Here is an 18,147-nt window from a genome sequence, read left to right as displayed (position 1 = left end):
GGCTGAAACAACCAGATGTCGCCAATGCATACGCGCAGCATCTTGAGGCAGCGTTGCCGGATGAGGGCGAGCTCGATAGGGCCCCTCTTGAGGACTGCTGGAGGACAGTCAAATCAGCCATTAACGACGCTGCCGAAAGCGTTGTCGGATATGTGGAACGGAGCTCAAGAAACGATTGGTTCGACGAGGAGTGCCAGGAGGTTATAGAGGAGAAGAATGCGGACTGCAATGCTGCAGCATGGAACGCGGCAAAACGTGGAACGATACAGACTGAAGCGGAAACAGCAAACCCGCCTATTCCGGGACAAAAAGCGCCGCCAGGAAGAGGTGGAATGCCAAGAGATGGAGTTGCTGTACCATTCTCAAGAAACGCGGAAGTTCTATGAGAAGCTCAACACATCCCGCAAAGGCTTCGTGCCGCGAGCTGAGATGTGCCGGGATAAGGATGGGAGCATCTTGACGGACAGACGCGAGGTGATCGAAAGGTGGAAGCAGCACTACGATGAACACCTGAATGGCGCAGAGAACACAGGTACAGAAGGTCAGGACAACGAAGACGATGGCTACGTCAGCACAGCGGACAGCGGAAACCAACCAGCCCCCACGATGGGGGAAGTTAAGGATGCCATTCAACAGCTCAAGAACAACAAGGCCGCTGGCAAGGATGGTATCGGAGCCGAACTCATCAAGATGGGCCCAGACAGGTTGGCCGCTTGTCTGCATCGGCTGATAGTCAGAATCTGGGAAACGGAACAACTACCGGAGGAGTGGAAGCAAGGCGTTATATGCCCTATCTACAAAAAGGGCGACAAACTGAAGTGTGAAAATTATCGTGCAATCACCATCCTAAACGCCGCCTACAAAGTGCTATCCCAGATTCTCTTCCGTCGTCTATCACCTATAGCAAACGAGTTCGTGGGAAGTTATCAAGCAGGTTTCATCGACGGCCGCTCGACAACGGACCAGATCTTTTCCGTGGGGCAAATCCTCCAGAAATGCCGTGAGTACCAGGTCCCTACGCACCATTTGTTCATCGATTTCAAGGCGGCATACGATAGTATCGACCGCGTAGAGCTATGGAAAATCATGGACGAGAACAGCTTTCCCGGGAAGCTCACAAGATTGATCAGAGCAACGATGGACGGTGTGCAAAACTGCGTGAAGATCTCGGGCGAACACTCCAGTTCGTTCGAGTCTCGACGGGGACTAAGACAGGGCGACGGACTTTCGTGCCTGTTGTTCAATATTACGCTTGAAGGTGTTATGCGGAGAGCCGGACTTAACAGCCGAGGCACGATTTTCACGAGATCCGGACAATTTGTTTGCTTCGCGGACGACATGGATATTATTGGGAGAAAATTTGAAACGGTGGCAGATTTGTTCACCCGCCTGAAACGCGAAGCAACAAGAGTCGGGCTAATGGTGAATGCGTCGAAAACAAAGTACATGCTGGTTGGTGGAACTGAGCGCGACAGGGCCCGCCTAGGAAGCAGTGTTACGATAAACGGGGATACCTTCGAGGTGGTGGACGAGTTCGTCTACCTCGGATCCTTGTTGACGGCTGACAACAATGTTAGTCGGGAAATACGAAGGCGCATCATCAGCGGAAGTCGTGCCTACTATGGGCTCCAGAAGAAACTGCGGTCAAGAAAGATTCACCCCCGCACCAAATGCACGATGTACAAAACGCTCATAAGACCGGTAGTCCTCTATGGGCATGAGGCGTGGACTATGCTCGAGGAGGACTTGCAAGCTCTTGGTGTCTTCGAACGCCGAGTGCTAAGGACAATCTTCGGCGGCGTGCAGGAGAACGGCGTGTGGCGGCGAAGGATGAACCACGAGCTCGCTCAACTCTACGGCGAACCCAGTATCGTGAATGTAGCTAAAGCTGGAAGGATACGCTGGGCAGGGCATGTTGCAAGAATGCCGGACAACGACCCTGTAAAGATGGTGTTCGCTACGAATCCGGTCGGAACAAGAAGGCGTGGGGCGCAGCGAGCTAGGTGGATTGACCAGGTGCACCAGGACCTGGAGAGCATGGGTCACAGTCGAGGATGGAGAGAAGCGGCCATGAACCGAGTGAATTGGCGTAATATTGTTGGCGAGGCTTTATAAAGATAATTGATGTAAAGCCAAATAAGTAAGTAAGTGATTCATCTTCTAGTGTTTAACTTTTCAATCTTGCAATCAAAATTAAAAGTTTAACTAAAGCTTTCAAATAAATTCTTTTTCTTTTGCAAAATCTCAAAACCCAACTCTTTGTTTTACCATTTCTAAATTTTATTTCTTTCCTGGCGTTACTTCCCAGAGCCAGCTTCTCAGCTTAGTACCGTAATTTCGGGTGAAATTGATCATTTTTCACGTTTTCTTTATGTTGGGAGGAGTTCGGGGCAGCATATCGATAAAACTATCTCTTGAAGTACTGCTTTTCGACACACTCAAAACTAAAAATATATTCATTAAATTTCGCATTACAAGGTTACAAGCTTCTTTTACTACTTACGAATTTAGTCTTCGAATTACAAATTCTGCCTTCGAACGTTTCAATCTCCCTACAATGTATACCGGTATGAAACCAATTGTGCGCTATTTCCTAGAGTCCTTTCAGTTCATCCAACTACAGCATCAATTTTATTTCAATTCAAATTTAATCTCAGTAACAATCCTATTTCTCTAATATTTCCAATATATCTTCGATAAATTCAATATTCTTACACTACAGTTTCAGCTCTCCCAACTAGCATTCAACTAATATGTCAGCTCCCTACGGTTTGACAGTCATTCCATCTGTTTATATCTCCGTCACGCTCTCAGCTAAACCAACGTTTTCATGGTCGCGTCCACGGAGTGAACCCTTTCTATCCCGGCGTAACATCTCCCCGGCCCGTAAGCCCTGTAGTTGATGGTAGTCACTACTGTGCTTACCACTCCTAGGCTCCGATCTCCAGAACTGCTAATTTTGCTACTGCTCGCTTCTTCAGTCCTGTTTTAGTACGCACTATCGCCGACCGTATTCTTCCATCGTCTCCAGCAAAAACTTCTTCAATTACTCCACGCTCCCAGGTCCTTCGCTTCTCAGAATCAGCCACATATACCAAATCTCCAACAGCCAAAGGTTTGCTTTCCTTATACCACTTTGTTCTCCGGTTCATCGTGGGTAGATACTCCCGTTGCCAACGTTCCCACAATTCGTCTGCCAAATACTGTGCTTGGCTATAACTGTTCCGTAGTCGATCAGCTAGCTCTGTTGAACTTCTCGAAGGCATGCATTCCACTAAAGGACAACTTGTCAAAAAATGATTCGGTGTAATGGCTTCCTTGTCTTCCTGTACGTTCGTAGACACATATGTTAACGGACGAGAGTTAATAAGGTTTTCTGCTTCTTTGTCTGCAGAATTTCATCTGTCAATCTTTCTCCATACGCAAGTACTTGCATCGCCTCTTTTACTGACCGTACCATGCGCTCCCAAACACCTCCCATATGGGGGGCCGAAGGTGGGTTGAACGTCCATTTTGTTCTTGCTCCAGTGAACGTATCAGCGCATTCTGAGTTGATAGCTCGGATTTGTTCTGCTAAGTCTTTGCTCGCTCCAACAAAATTAGTCCCGTTGTCTGAAAAGATCTCAATCGGGCTTCCACGTCGTTTCACGAATCTGCGAATTGCCATTTTACATGACTGTGTTGTCAGGCTGTGGACTACTTCTAGGTGTACGGCACGTATTGTCATACACGTAAATAATGCCACCCAACGTTTCTCATGTCTGCGCCCAACAGCTACCTCCACCGGCCCGAAATAATCTACACCAACGTAAGAAAATGGATGTTCTCTCACAGCCATCCGGGATGTTGGAAGTGGAGCCATTCTAGGAACAACTGGTTTCGCCTTTTGAACCTTGCACCATATGCAGTCTCTTGTAACACTTTCAACTAAAGATCTCAGCCCTGGAATGTAGAATCGCTGAAGGATTTCGTTTACAACCATTTCTCGGCTACCGTGGGCACATTGTTGGTGATAAAACTCCACCAATTTTCGGGCAATGATATGTTCTTTCGGTAAAATTACTGGAAACCGCACATCAAAAGTTGCGTAGTTAGCTGCTGTTGTTCTACCTTCCATTCGCACTACTCCAAATTGGTCCAAGAACGGCGATAACCGGTACAATGGACTGTTCTTTTCAATTGCTCCAAATTGGTTAACAGATGATTCTTGATTCTTGATCAACGTCTTCACCTCGTCTGCGAAGGCTTCACCCTGCGTTACACGCCAAATTAAATTTTCGGCTAACAGATACTCCTCCTGACGTAAAGGAACTTGCTTTGCTGGAATCTTCGCAAGCCCCTTTTTTGTTATAGGCAAGGCTTCAATCGGTTGTTTATCGATTCTACGTCGACAGTTCGAAACGAAACGATATATTGTTGCCACCATCCGAACAAGTACTTTCCACTTGGAAATATGTTCCACCCTTGGTAAAACCACATTTGGCAAAACTATGTCATGAAATAGCACATTAGCTCGTAATTCTTCCTCAATTTCTAACGAATTCCACTTCTGTACTGGCCAGTTGTCTTCTGTTTGATACAGAAATTCAGGACCACAAAACCATCGATTGTTGGAACTTAGTTGTGTCGCTTCTCCCCATTTGGTAACATCATCTGCAGGATTGTGTTTCGAGGGTACCCAACGCCAATCTTCCGGACTTGTTTTACTAAGTATCTCTCCAACACGATGAGCCACGAATGGTTTATAACGCCTCAAGTCTGATTTCACCCATGACACAACTGCATTCGAATCAGTCCAAAGAAAACGCTTCTTCACCTCAATTGAATGATTTTCACTTATCGCTACAAGCAATCTTGCTCCTAGTACAGCTGCTTCTAACTCCTTTCTCGGAATAAAAAAGACAATTTACACCGTCTTCAGCACGTAGGCTGCACAGACTGAACGATCACTAACATTAGGCAACGGACAACACGAAACACCCAGTAGCCCAGCGATGAATTTTTCGTTTGACGAAAAGTTTTCACCGACTGGAGCGGGAATCGAACCCACACCCCGTAGCACAATACGCCTAGACGACTGACGCCGCTAACCGCAAGGCCACGAAGCCCACAGGTGTTGTAAGGGAGCCACCTTTGCCTTTGCCTCTACCAACGCACAATGAAAATTTTCTCCATCTGTAAACCGGAAGTATGCTACGCAACCGTAAGCGTCTTCTCCAGCGTCCGCAAAAACATGTAGCTGTACTGTATCGTAAGTATTAGGGCTCATCTTCCCAAGATAGCAGCGTGGAATACTTATATTATCTATCAATGGAAACAATGCTGTCCATCGTAGCCAACGGTCGTGATGTGCTTTCCCAATTTTCTCGTCCCAACCGATACCGCTTCGCCACAAGTCTTGCATTAAAATACGTCCGTGGATCAACACCGGCGCAAGAAACTGCTTCGGGTCAAACATGCTCATAATACAGCGTAAAGCTATTCGTTTCGTAGGCCAAGCTTTTTCCTGAATGTATGGTCGCAAATCCTCCCTGAATTCGGTGGAGAATACGAACGAATCTTTCTCCGGTTGCCACATAATTCCAAGGACTCTTTCTGCATCTGCTTGATCAATAGACTTCGTTGATTGTACTTCCGCTTCACCGAGCTCTTCTAGTACCTTCGATGAGTTGCTCACCCAGTTTCGAATTTCGAACCCAGCGTCTGCATGTATTTTCCGGACATCTTTAGCACGCAAAATAGCTTCGGCTTCCGTGTCGACACTATCGAAATAGTCGTCAACGTAATGTTTCCGGATAATGGCATCAGAAGCTATTGGATACTTCTGTTGATGTTCCAAGGCATTGAAGTTTTTCACAAATTGCGCCAAACAAGGGGAACAGCTTGCCCCAAAAATAACCACGTCCATCACATAAATATCCGGTTCGCTGTTTGTATCAGATCGGAACAAGAAACGTTGAGCCTGCTTATCTTCCTGTCGCACCAGGATCTGGTGAAACATCTCTCGGATATCACCGCCAAATGCCACCTTTCGCTCACGAAACCCATTGATAACACCAGATAACGAAGCGACAAGGTCTGGTCCCTTTAGAAGACTATCGTTAAACGAGACTCCATTAGTCCTTGCTGCAGCATCCCACACCATTCTTACTTTTTCGGGTTTCTTCGGGTTGACGACATAGTTCAAAGGTAAATACCAACAATGTTCCTGCGGTGTTTCTAACAGCTCACGTTCCGTGATTGTGTGAGCGTAACCCTTGGACACGTACTCGTCAATTTGCCTTTGTAGTATGTCCCGAATACTCGGATTCCGTTTCAATCGAGCTTCTAGATTCTTCAATCGATTATACGCCATGGAGTAACTTTTTGGAAATCTGGGTACTTCATCTTTCCAAAGAAGGCCGATTTCGAATCGATCACCTACTCGTTTTATTGTTCTTTCGAGAATCTCTCGCGCTTTACAATCATCTCTTGATTCTAATCTTACTGGAGAAACTCCTACGGCTTCGAGTTGAAAACTGTCCCGCAACATCTGGTTCAAATCTTGATCCGCTTTACTGCACTCCTCACAACCACATCGATGATGACCAAGGAAATGTACATTCGACAGCAAGTTGAGTCGTGGACCGTAAATTGTCCACCCTAATTTGCATTTAACTGCGATCGGCTGTCCTTTGTTTCCTATTTTCGATGCAACTGGAGCGATGAGGTGCATATTATCGATTCCGATCAACAGCTTCGGAGTATCCAACGCGTAACTTGATATTTCAACTCCTTCTAAGTGTCGGAATTCTTCGATCAGCTTGCTTGCATCCAATTGTTGAGCTGGAAGATCTAGCTTATTAACTGTCCTTGCTACACATATTTCTGATTCTTTAATTTTGTCGATTCCTGAAATTTTCATCTCAACGTTCCTTGAATGAGATTCGGTCCGACTAACTCCGTTCGTCCAGCGCATTTCAAATGGTTCGCGGGGTCCGTCCAACTGTAGAAACTCAGCTACCTCATTATCGATAAGCGATGTAGACGATCCTTCATCTACCAACGCTAGTGTATTCCATCTTCGGTGTTCTCCATATAACGAAACGGGAATTATGCGAAACAACACCGTCTTATTTGGTAAACAGTGACTGTTGCAACGTGCTTCTCTATTGACAGCCTCTGCATTAGTCGGGTTGTGTAGTAACGAATGATGTAAGCCATTACACCCTTCGACCTCGCAACGGTTCCTCGACCTGCAAGGCCATTTTCCATGGTTGAATATGCACAGTGGGCACAAACCCATATGCTTTACGATCATCCACCTTCGTTCCAAATTGGCTTTGCGGAATTCTCGGCAATCCCGACCCAAATGACCCAGTTCCTCGCAGATAGAGCAACTGACGTCCTTTCTTTGAGAAAGCTGAACCTGTCCTAACGATGGCTTACTGTACAGGTTAGCTTTACTATCGTTTACTTCATGATCTTCTTTCATCAGATGGGTGAAAGCCTTGGCCTTCGGTTTTTCACGTCTTTTTGATGACCCTACTTCGATCCTTTCAAACGTTACTTCCAACGCCTTGTCAACCAGATCCTCCATAAATTTTCCAAAAGTTTTCAAGTCAACCACTTGGCAGTTACGTTTGTACTCCACCCATTGCATGGCATAGCATGGTGGTAGTTTCTGTATGAGACTTTGCATCAATATTGGGTTCTTCAAGTGGTCGTTCAGTTTCGAAACCTCCAGATGCTGCGTGAATTCTCCGATTGCACTCCCAAACTCAATCAAAGACTCCAAATTTTCCGAATCTGGTCCTTCGAGTTTCTGGATCCGCTGAGCTAGCATAGTTGACAGAATTTCAGGATTTCCGAAGCGACGACGTAGCTTGTCGATAATCATTGGCACGTTCTCTGGTAACAGCAACATATTACGAACTATCTCCAACGCCTTTCCTTGTAACGCTTGTTGAAGTCTGACAAGGTTTTCTGCATGGGTGAATCCACAAGAAGCATTTGCTTGTTCGAATGCGCTGATAAAAAGTGGCCAATCCTGTGGATAACCTGCGAAAGCAGGAAGGTTCTTTGGGAACACCTGTCGCGAAGCAATCTGATGTGTCGTTGGACCTACTACCATGCTGGATGTTCTTTGCTGTACCTGTTGTCTTCGAATGATTTCGTTCTCACTAACCTCGGGGAACATAAGTGAGAACTGACTAGCATTAGCCTCTGACGCGGTGTCCGGCCTACCAGGATTTGCACCATTACAAGATTTCATCCATCCCTGTACCTTATCAATGTAACTGATGTCACTTCCAACTTGATTATCGGGTTCTTCGTTGCACTCCGACTCTTCCTCGACCAATTTAGAGAGTTGTTGTAGCTCTTCCAATTCGCGCCGCTGCCGTTCAATCTGCTTTTGCTTTATTTTCAACATCTGCAACTGAGTTTCTTCTTCCAGCGCTTCTAAACGACTCCTTTCCTTCAATTCTTCGATCCGTTTTAACGCCAAATCACGTTTGGAACTGCTCGACTTACTGGTGCCACTTATCTTTGAACTTTTACCACTTTTGTTACTTTCAGAACGAGAATTTTCACTGATAATCGAAACGCGACTACGCGACGGCTTGACTGACTTAGCAATATTTGTTTGCCCTGCCGCTGATGTCCCTGCCTGACATGTTTCTTGGCCTTTATTTCCTTCCTGCTGGCTCGTCGGCTGTTCAGCTACTTCCTTCTGTCCTTTCGTTCCGACTAGTTTCTGACTGGTCTTATCGCTTATCTTACCGGTATGATCTTTACTCTTCTTAGCTGCCCTAGAAGGTTGTATACGAGTGACGCCTGGTTGTCCTTACGACTCACGTGCTGAAACGTTCTCTCCGAGGCACGTACGGCAGTACCATACTAGCTCCGCTATGCTTTGGTCCACCCCGACACATGAGAAGTGGTACCACTTTTGACACCGACCGCACTGCACCATCGCGTCATACTGGTCGTCTTCCTCGCAGCACGGGTAGATTACATCCATCGTTAAATTCTTTTGAGTTTTGTTGGGAGGAGTTCGGGGCAGCATATCGATAAAACTATCTCTTGAAGTACTGCTTTTCGACACACTCAAAACTAAAAATATATTCATTAAATTTCGCATTACAAGGTTACAAGTTTCTTTTACTACTTACGAATTTAGTCTTCGAATTACAAATTCTGCCTTCGAACGTTTCAATCTCCCTACAATGTATACCGGTATGAAACCAATTGTGCGCTATTTCCTAGAGTCCTTTCAGTTCATCCAACTACAGCATCAATTTTATTTCAATTCAAATTTAATCTCAGTAACAATCCTATTTCTCTAATATTTCCAATATATCTTCGATAAATTCAATATTCTTACACTACAGTTTCAGCTCTCCCAACTAGCATTCAACTAATATGTCAGCGCCCTACGGTTTGACAGTTATTCCATCTGTTTATATCTCCGTCACGCTCTTAGCTAAACCAACGTTTTCATGGTCGCGTCCACGGAGTGAACCCTTTCTATCCCGGCGTAACACTCTAGTCTGTTTTCTATAATGTTAACAAAGCCAAACAACTAAATGCAGGAAAACAAGTACGAAGGTGAGCCTCATCGTCTTATGTACCGAAATTTTCTAACAAATGTCATTTTAGTGTTAACAAATACCTTTAAATTATAAAATCAGAGGATCTTATTTCGGGGTGAAATTGATCACTTGTCAATGCCATTATTGTTAGTTTTCAAAACAACTCTACATGATAAATTTAAGCTCCCTGAATCCGAATATGCTTGTCAAATTCTTAACAATGCAATATTTATATTTATAACGAATAGTTAAATTTCAAGAATTACGTGGGAAACGCCTAAATGTATGCAATGTCCTAAGGAACTCAATGACAGAAATTTAATTATCTAACAGAAATTTAATTATTTCAACCATATGAGCTAATTGGTAAGAGTTTTGGCGATGAAATCTGGTTAGGGGATATATCTCAAGCATCCTCACAAACTTTCAGGTTTATACCATGTTCAAATCCTTGCTTAGAAATAGAAGTTCATAGGTGTTTGTCAATACTTCACCGTGCATGATTTTGAAATTTTACATTATTTTCATAGTAATAAACATTTTTTAAAGCAAAAAACTTCACAACACACAATTCGACAATAGTTACGACAAACAACGTTCATTTGCTGCAGCTTACATTGATACTTGTGCTCCATTACCAATAAATAAAATCGTGTGATACGATGATCAATTTCACCCTTCTAATCAATTACACCCGATTTTAAGGTACTTATATGAGCAATTCCACAGTTATTAACTGATAGCTTTCTTTGTCGATTAACCATTTTTGTTTGTGAATATCAAGCGTGGGCTAGAATTAGGACGAACTTAATATGATCGATTTCTCTTCGTCGAACCTCTCTTCTGTGAATAAAGGTGACAATATGCAAATTTGCTGGCATGTTCCCACTCAGGGTGCAACGCTGTCTAGCGTCCTAAAGTGAAAAATTGCTAAGAAACTAACATCTTGTCATCTTTATTCGCAGAAGAGAGAATCGGTGAAGAGAAATCGAACGGATGTCGTCGTATGTAACACCCTAACTCTAACACACGCTAGATATATAGCACGAATATACTTTGTACTCTAAGAAGTTGACAAAATATCCAACCAAAAAAGATCCTTGACTGACAGAATTCGAACCCATAGCCCTTAGCATGGCTATGCTGAAGAACAATGCGTTTGCCGCTACAGCAAGGCAAGCCCCTTTGTTACCTTTATTATTTGCATATAGGGGAAGAGGTGGTAAAATGAACACCTTAAGGATAGCATCTTGTTTTTGATAGAAAACCGAGGAATTTGTACATTTCTATCGCACAACATAAAACATAGAGACGTTATCTATAGCAGCGACACGAATTCAAACTGAAATAATTAAATTTTCACATATTTTTATCGCTAGCAAAAAAAGATATCAATGTTCATTTTAATCGTTGACGTTTGAGCGGTGCCGTGTTATTTAAGTGACCATTGAAAATTAGTGAATTCGGCACCGCTCGAACGTCAAATTAGTGAACTCGTGCACTGGTCCATGGGGGTAAATGAACAGCTGTTGGTGGTAAAATAAACATCATGTAAAAAACGTGGGCAAAACATTTTTTTTTTTAAATATTTTCATAGCATACCCGAAACTATATCCATTAATAATTGTAATGCATTCAAAAAAAAAATCTAAAGATATCAGATATGACATCATATCATAAATATATTGACCTCACTGAAAAACCTCTAGAATCCCGAGCTAAAAGTTACGTCAATTCTAATTTTCAAACGTGATTTTCTAAAATCTTAGCTTTCGTTGACATTTTCACTTCAATTGACCTTTGTAAATCAACTCGAACACTCCGACTTATGCTCTAAATCGTCGGTGCGTGATACAAATTCAATCAAGTTTATTTTTTCTCTGTAAAAGGAACAGTGTTCATTTTACCACCATTTCCCCTATCGATATGATTGGTATTAATTGATATTCAATATACACGTTTTCTGCAGGAAATGGAAAATGATAAAGAGTGAAAGTAAAAAGCTATTACCAGTCTGTTATGCACATTCGCTTGGTCTGCAGATAATAGAGTGTGTTCTAGAGCTTAGTCATATGCGCATTTTTATTTTTGTAAATAGAAATTGAGTTGTGTCCTACAATATTTATACAACTTCTCTCAGAAATAGTAACAGTAAAGTTTACTGTTATCACTACAAACATCAAGCCATTATTTAGGGCAAAAAAGCTATACTGCTGAGACAAAACAAATATTGAAATGAATCATTTTTCGAACCTGTGTCAACCCCACTAAGTCATCTAAACCACTGTTACTTACCACCAAATTCAGTACACACGAGTTGATATACTTTCACGCACTATTTCCGAAGCTCAGCGTCAGATAGAGACTCAACCACTTGCACAACGAACTCCCCCTTCCCCTTTCCAGTGTTTAACTCAAAACTTAATCTTTCTCACCAAAATAAAAAACAATAGACACACTTTCTTCCGATAAGCCGAATCAAACGCGACCGATTCCCGCTTCCGACCGCAGCAAACCGAATGCTGCCAAGCCAAACCACTTCTTTCTACAGACTGCCTTAGGTGCGCCTCCAGAAGCTCATTTTTATGCATGAGCCGTTTTCGTTTTCTTGTTTCCTGCTGACATTGTAGGTGAACCGACTCGCGACTGCTTGCAGATTTTAATCTGGAAATCGCACACAAAACAAACCGAAGTTCGGACGAAACTGTTAACCGGTTTTGCGGATCTGCTTTCTGATGGGTTCCTGCGGGATTGATTATTTTCCTTCGGGGGATTATGCGTAGGCGCGAGAACCGGTTCCAGATTTTGGCGGAGGTTAATGACCGGACAGGCCCAAAGAGAGGGACTCAAAATCGCAGTCTTTGATTATAATTCGCGAACTCCTTTCGACATCACGCAAGGAAAAGTAACTGTTTTGTTATGACGGATAGGTGATTAGTCGAATTTGTTTTGCTAGTGAAGCAGCCACAGTTAACAAATTATGTTCTGATAGAGTAATCAAAACGATCTCGAAGATTTTTCGGTACAAGGGGCGTGCTGATGCTGTGATTGCTTTTGTTTAATTGTAATTGGTTGTTTAGTGAAAAAAAAATCACCTTTAACGAAAGAGCACATTTTTCAAAGTTCTCGATTTTTATCTTCGTTACATATTGTGCTCTGCAAGATAAATTCACGTAATGCTATTATATGAAAATGTTGATATACTGTCGCAGTGATAATGAAAATCACCAAATCTCGATTACTTTTTCAAATCGACGTAAGTAACTTTCATACGGTTTTGAGAAAACTAATTGCACACTTAAATTATTTTACGGATTCCTGTAAAAATGTCAACAGCTGAACAGTTCGGTGAAATAAATTAACGGAGTACGGTAAATTTTTACAGTATTCGGTGAAAAATCACCGGCATCCGTAAAATTTCGACGGAATTACGGTGTTTTATTTCACCGAACTGTTCAGCTGTTGAGATTACGGTGAAATTCACCGTAAGAGCTTAATGTGTGAGAAGAATCACAACCTGTATTCTAAAACTGTTTTAAAATGAATCACCTTTTTAACATTTTTTCGCCGTGTATATCGCTCAAATTTTGCATACAATCAGATCGCGTTCAAAAACTAGGTAGTTTCTATTAATTTCAACAAAAATAATTATAACAAAATGATAAGCCGTTTCTTACAGTTACTTTCAACGTTTTTCTACCAGTGTAAAATCGGCTCAAGTAGTGTTTTGTTTTGATTCGTGATTAAGTTACTTTGTCTCTCTATACAGCGGGGCGGCGAAAGTAGTGGTTAGGTTGCGAAAGTTGAAAATCTTACTTTCGTCGTTTTGTAAATCCGGAAATCAAACGTTCTAAAAGTGAAAAGTTGAGTTGGTACAGAGCGGTACGTGTAGAATTCCGCCTGCTTAACACGTAGGATCGATAAAGTAAGTTTGTATACTTTATTAACTTGAGTCTGTATGAATAAGTTTTCGAGAAATGTTTCAGATTTAGCAAATTTAAAACATTTGCTTCCTTGAAAAACGAAAAAATCCAAGCCTACTTGACGTTGCGTTTGAATTGCGCGCATATCTTCTGCGCGTTACCGCCACCGCTGGATGTGGATTTAAAATAAGCGCCGCAATAATATCGAAGTTACGTTATATCGAAGCAAAGTATATTTTGTCTTAATATTATTCAACGGGCATATATTGATTAGAAAATACAAATAAAATGTATGTTATTCACCAAACATGCATTTCAGCCTTCTAACATTTTTTTTCTTCAATTTTTTTCCTGTTATATTTCTCTCATTTTTTTGTGTTTTATTGTTTATATCTCTCAGCTAAGTAGATATTACTGAAGTAATCCTTTAAAAACGGGGCCTTCCTTAGCCGAGTGGTTAGAGTCCGCGGTCGATCCAGGACCTTTTCGTAATAGAAATTTCCTTGACTTCCCTGGGCATAGAGTATAATCGTACCTACCACACGATATACGAATGGCAACTTAGGCAAAGAAAGCTCTCAGTTAATAACTGTGGAAGTGCTCATAAGAACACTAAGCTGAGAAGCAGGCTCTGTCCCAGTGAGAACGTCAATGTCAAGAAGAAGAAGAAGAAGAAGACCCTTTAAAAAATATTTCAGTGCTCCAGAAAAAAACCCGGAGAGTCTGTTATCTCCCCGCAAGAAGGCCGCATGAGACGGAGATAAAGATGGTAGAAAGGAGAAGCAGAGACACTGGACCCATTCACATACAGTCGGGTCTCCTATTAAACGTATTCCTATAACGTGCACTCCTATTACGCTCACTCCTATAAGACACCCCGCATAATTATGAACTATACTCCTACTGTTCCGCAAAACATCCACCACCATTCGCAACAATATCGAAATGTTTTTTACTCTTAATGAAATGATCGTAGATTGGTAGAACAATAAGTTAGAATAAAAATTAAAGACGTATGTGTAATGATTGTTTTATAGTGCGTTACGGTTTATTTTTACAATATACGACACTGTTTCATTACATTCACACCATATGAGAATAAATAATTTTCAAATAAAATAAGAGACAATGAAACAAGTAGGAAAATCTTACTTCGATTGTCATGAAAACAGCTGCAGTTAGTTTATACTTCAAGTATACTTTGTTTCATTGAATATCATGTTTTATCAAATTATGAAGCTTATCGAATTTTATTTCCATAACAAGCTTGTTTTCACACAAATAAAATTTGATTTTTGAAATAAATTCATAAGATTATTCAAATTTAAGATATATACTACCATCATCAGTAATTCAACTCAACAATCACCCGACCATGTACATATTTAGCTTAAGAGAAAATCGATCAAACGGATTCAATCACTGCAGCTACACCTTTATAATACTGAACGCGAGAACTAGAATGTTCACTAATTCAAAAACGCTCCCTATCAATAGTACTTCTTCAAGACTGTCGAGATTAAAAAATAAATAAATGTGTCTGCTTGCCTACCATACAAAGGGTTGTGTATATAATGAAGTTATATAAATTAACAACTGAAATATTAAGCACTCGTATGCCATCATTCAAAACATGGGGCACATGGGTTCTCGTTGCTTTTCCTGAGCTAATGTTTCGTGTATTAGGTGATGCAAGTATGAAGCATTCTGGAAAAAGTTACCGAATATGAATTATTCGGTTCCATTGCAGTCAGTGATGTTAGTTATGCAGTCTGCCACACCGTAACGCACATGCGCTAGTGTCTATGCATGAAAAATCGCTAAAAGGCAACGCGAAAAATATTTGTATGGTGAAAAGCATCTAACGAATTATTTTTCAAAATTGGGAACTATTTTTGAAAAAAAATATTTGGTACCGGTTGTGCGTAATGACGATGGCTATCACGCCTACCAAACATTTTGTCGATTAAAGCTTCCATTCATAATATATTTGAAGTTAGATGCCTTTCCCCATACAAAATTAAATGAGAAAACTTCTGCTTATCAACTGTGAACAAGAGCAAAGCAGGTAATCCATTGATTGAGTTGATTGTTAGGGTAGCTATAAATAATAGTTTTTTTTTTTGGCTGAAGAAACGACCCGAATGGCACTGGAATTGAAAAAAATGCATAAACTTTTTTGTTGTTCTTTTAATAGACCGACTAAGAACCATACTTACATTACAAACTTTTCAGGTCCCTTATTTGTTATATTAGAAAAACGTGTAATTAATATTTAAAAAATCACTCTTTTTAAGCTCCAAATTTACAGTAAGAACGGCAAAGAACACTTTGCATTTGACATTTGCAAGGACATATCGCTCACAAACACCAACGCATAATACTGTTTGCCAAACTGTTTAACAAAAGTAGTATATTGTAAAAGACACTTGTATGTGTGTGTTGATTTAAAATAATCATACACCATTCGATGAATGGTCGCGTAATAATTTACCATTTATTTCTGTTTTTTTTCCTAACATTTTACAATCTACGAACAATACTGTTAATGTTTTGTATATATTAAACAAATTGTTATTAATTGTCTGATGCGGTAAGTGTCTTACTGTTCAACATAAAAAAAAACTGTTTGTAATACATTAACCTTAACTGATACGAGAAGTTAACTGTTTTCACAATAAGATGAATAGTATTTTTCTATGCGAGATTTTAGAGAAACTACAAATATTCTCAGAGATATTTCTATGGATAAAATTATTTCATCATTTCATTTCATTTCATCATTTTATAAGAAAAACTGAGTGGCAAAATCGCCAAGGGCGAAAAGCCACCTAAATAAAGATATAGTTCTAAAATAATACTTCCTAAGAATAACACTTATTTTAGTTTCGTACCAAAATGTATTCAAATATATTTAACAGCTAGTAGTTGCCGTAGCATACATAACGACGGCCTGACCTCATCAATTCGAACTTACTCTGAGCAAAGTATCGTTTTATTCATACCGTTTTGAGTAAATGCTCAGAGACTTTACTTTGCTATAATCGCGTTGAGCATAAGCAAGTATTAACAATTTGAGTGACAATTAGAAGTTCGGCAGTCAAAACTTCGGCGAAGTTCGGCGTTGGCATTCTAATTTGGTGCTTCGCCGACGCATAAGGATTGCCTTTGTCGGCGTAGCACTTCGGTAGAATGCCGACGCCAAACTTCGGCGAACTTTCGGTGATATTTCATTTCTCTTATGAACTTCGGTCTAAAGTTAATCTGAATGCACAATACTCGGTTTTATTCATATACGACCTAATGTTGGGTTGCTAATGATCGGCTCATTTCACTCCCTGCAAATCTCCCAACCGGCGGGGAACCTGCCTCTGGAGCCGGCCTTCTAATTCCAGATATTTAGGCTGTGAACCATTTCAACGTTTCGTTTAACTTTTAGTTAAAATTTGACAGATCGATAGTTATTTTTGTTGGAATAGAGGTAGTGTCGTAGAAGAATCGTCGGTTGAGAAGCATGCGTCGTCGTAGGTAAAAGTGTGGATGTTCGTTGAGAGAGGTATGATATTTGTGTAGGATATTGAATTGTAAATGCATACCTGGTTTGAATAAAGAGAGTTGCAGCTGCTGATTGAGGTATCAGTCAGTTAGCTGCCCAGTTGAAGGAGACATCTACTGTATTGTATTTCTTTATGATTTGCAATCGGATGTGGACGGGCTAGCCTCGCTAGGATCTGCGTGGTCTTAGCGGACTAGCTCTTCAACAATTCTCGATTACTTTTTCAAATCGACGTAAGTAACTTTTATACGGTTTTGAGAAAATTAATTAGGAAAAATCACAATCTATCTTCTAAAACTGTTTTAAAATGAATCATTTTTTTTAACATTTTTTTGCCGTGTACTTCGCTCAAATTTTGCATACACTCAGCTCACGTTCAAAAAGTAGGTAGTTTCTATTATTTCCCACAAAAATAATTATAAGAAAATGATAAGCCGTTTCATTCAGTTACTTTCGACGTTTTTCTACCAGTGTAAAATCGGCTCAAGTAGTGTTTTGTTTTGATTCATGGTTAAGTCACTTTGTCTCTCCATACAGCGGGGCGGCGAAAGTAGTGGTTAGGTTGCGAAAGATGAAAATGTTGCTTTCGTCGTTTTGTAAATCCGGAAATCAAACGTTCTAAAAGTGAAAAGTTGAGTTGGTACAGAGCGGTACGTGTAGAATTCCGCCTGCTTAACACGTAGGATCGATAAAGTAAGTTTGTATACTTTTTTGACTTGAGTCTGTATGAATAAGTTTTCGAGAATTTTCCCTCTGGTTAAAAATAACCCTGCTTTTGAGCATGGTTAAACCTGACAGTTCAAAAGTTATTTATTGCTCCCGGTAATTTTAGAATAACTAACCATCTGTCAACTTTGGTCTGAAATATTATTCGACTGTCAAAACACCGCGAAGTTTAGTTTAACCATTTGAGGGGAAAATAACTATCGAAATGTCAATTTTTAACTTAAAGTTAAACAAATTAGTGAAACGGTTTCAGAGCATTATTGATTCTGAGTAGCAGCTTTCGTTCAGTGCATTTTCCCCTTCGGAAACGTCTGTAGAAGTACTGGCAGAGAGTGCGTTCAATGTCGACGCATATCCAAAAACAAAA

At 40.9% G+C, this 18,147-nt stretch overlaps 1 protein-coding gene across 1 annotated transcript in view; it reads right to left on the bottom strand.

Moving 5' to 3' along the window:
* The window catches only part of LOC5565215 (chitooligosaccharidolytic beta-N-acetylglucosaminidase), a 28,970-nt gene extending 16,464 nt beyond the window's left edge, over window positions 1–12,506 (bottom strand). Inside the window, exon 1 of the mRNA XM_021841288.1 lies at window positions 11,871–12,506. The gene's annotated coding sequence lies outside the window, so the exon portion shown is untranslated. The remainder of the gene's footprint in view (window positions 1–11,870) is intronic.
* Between the last annotated feature and the right edge of the window lie 5,641 nt (window positions 12,507–18,147).

The sequence above is a fragment of the Aedes aegypti genome, chromosome 2, assembly GCF_002204515.2.
Source record: "Aedes aegypti strain LVP_AGWG chromosome 2, AaegL5.0 Primary Assembly, whole genome shotgun sequence".
NCBI classification, from domain to species: Eukaryota; Metazoa; Arthropoda; class Insecta; order Diptera; family Culicidae; genus Aedes; species Aedes aegypti.
This window is presented reverse-complemented; position numbering and strand designations above follow the sequence as displayed.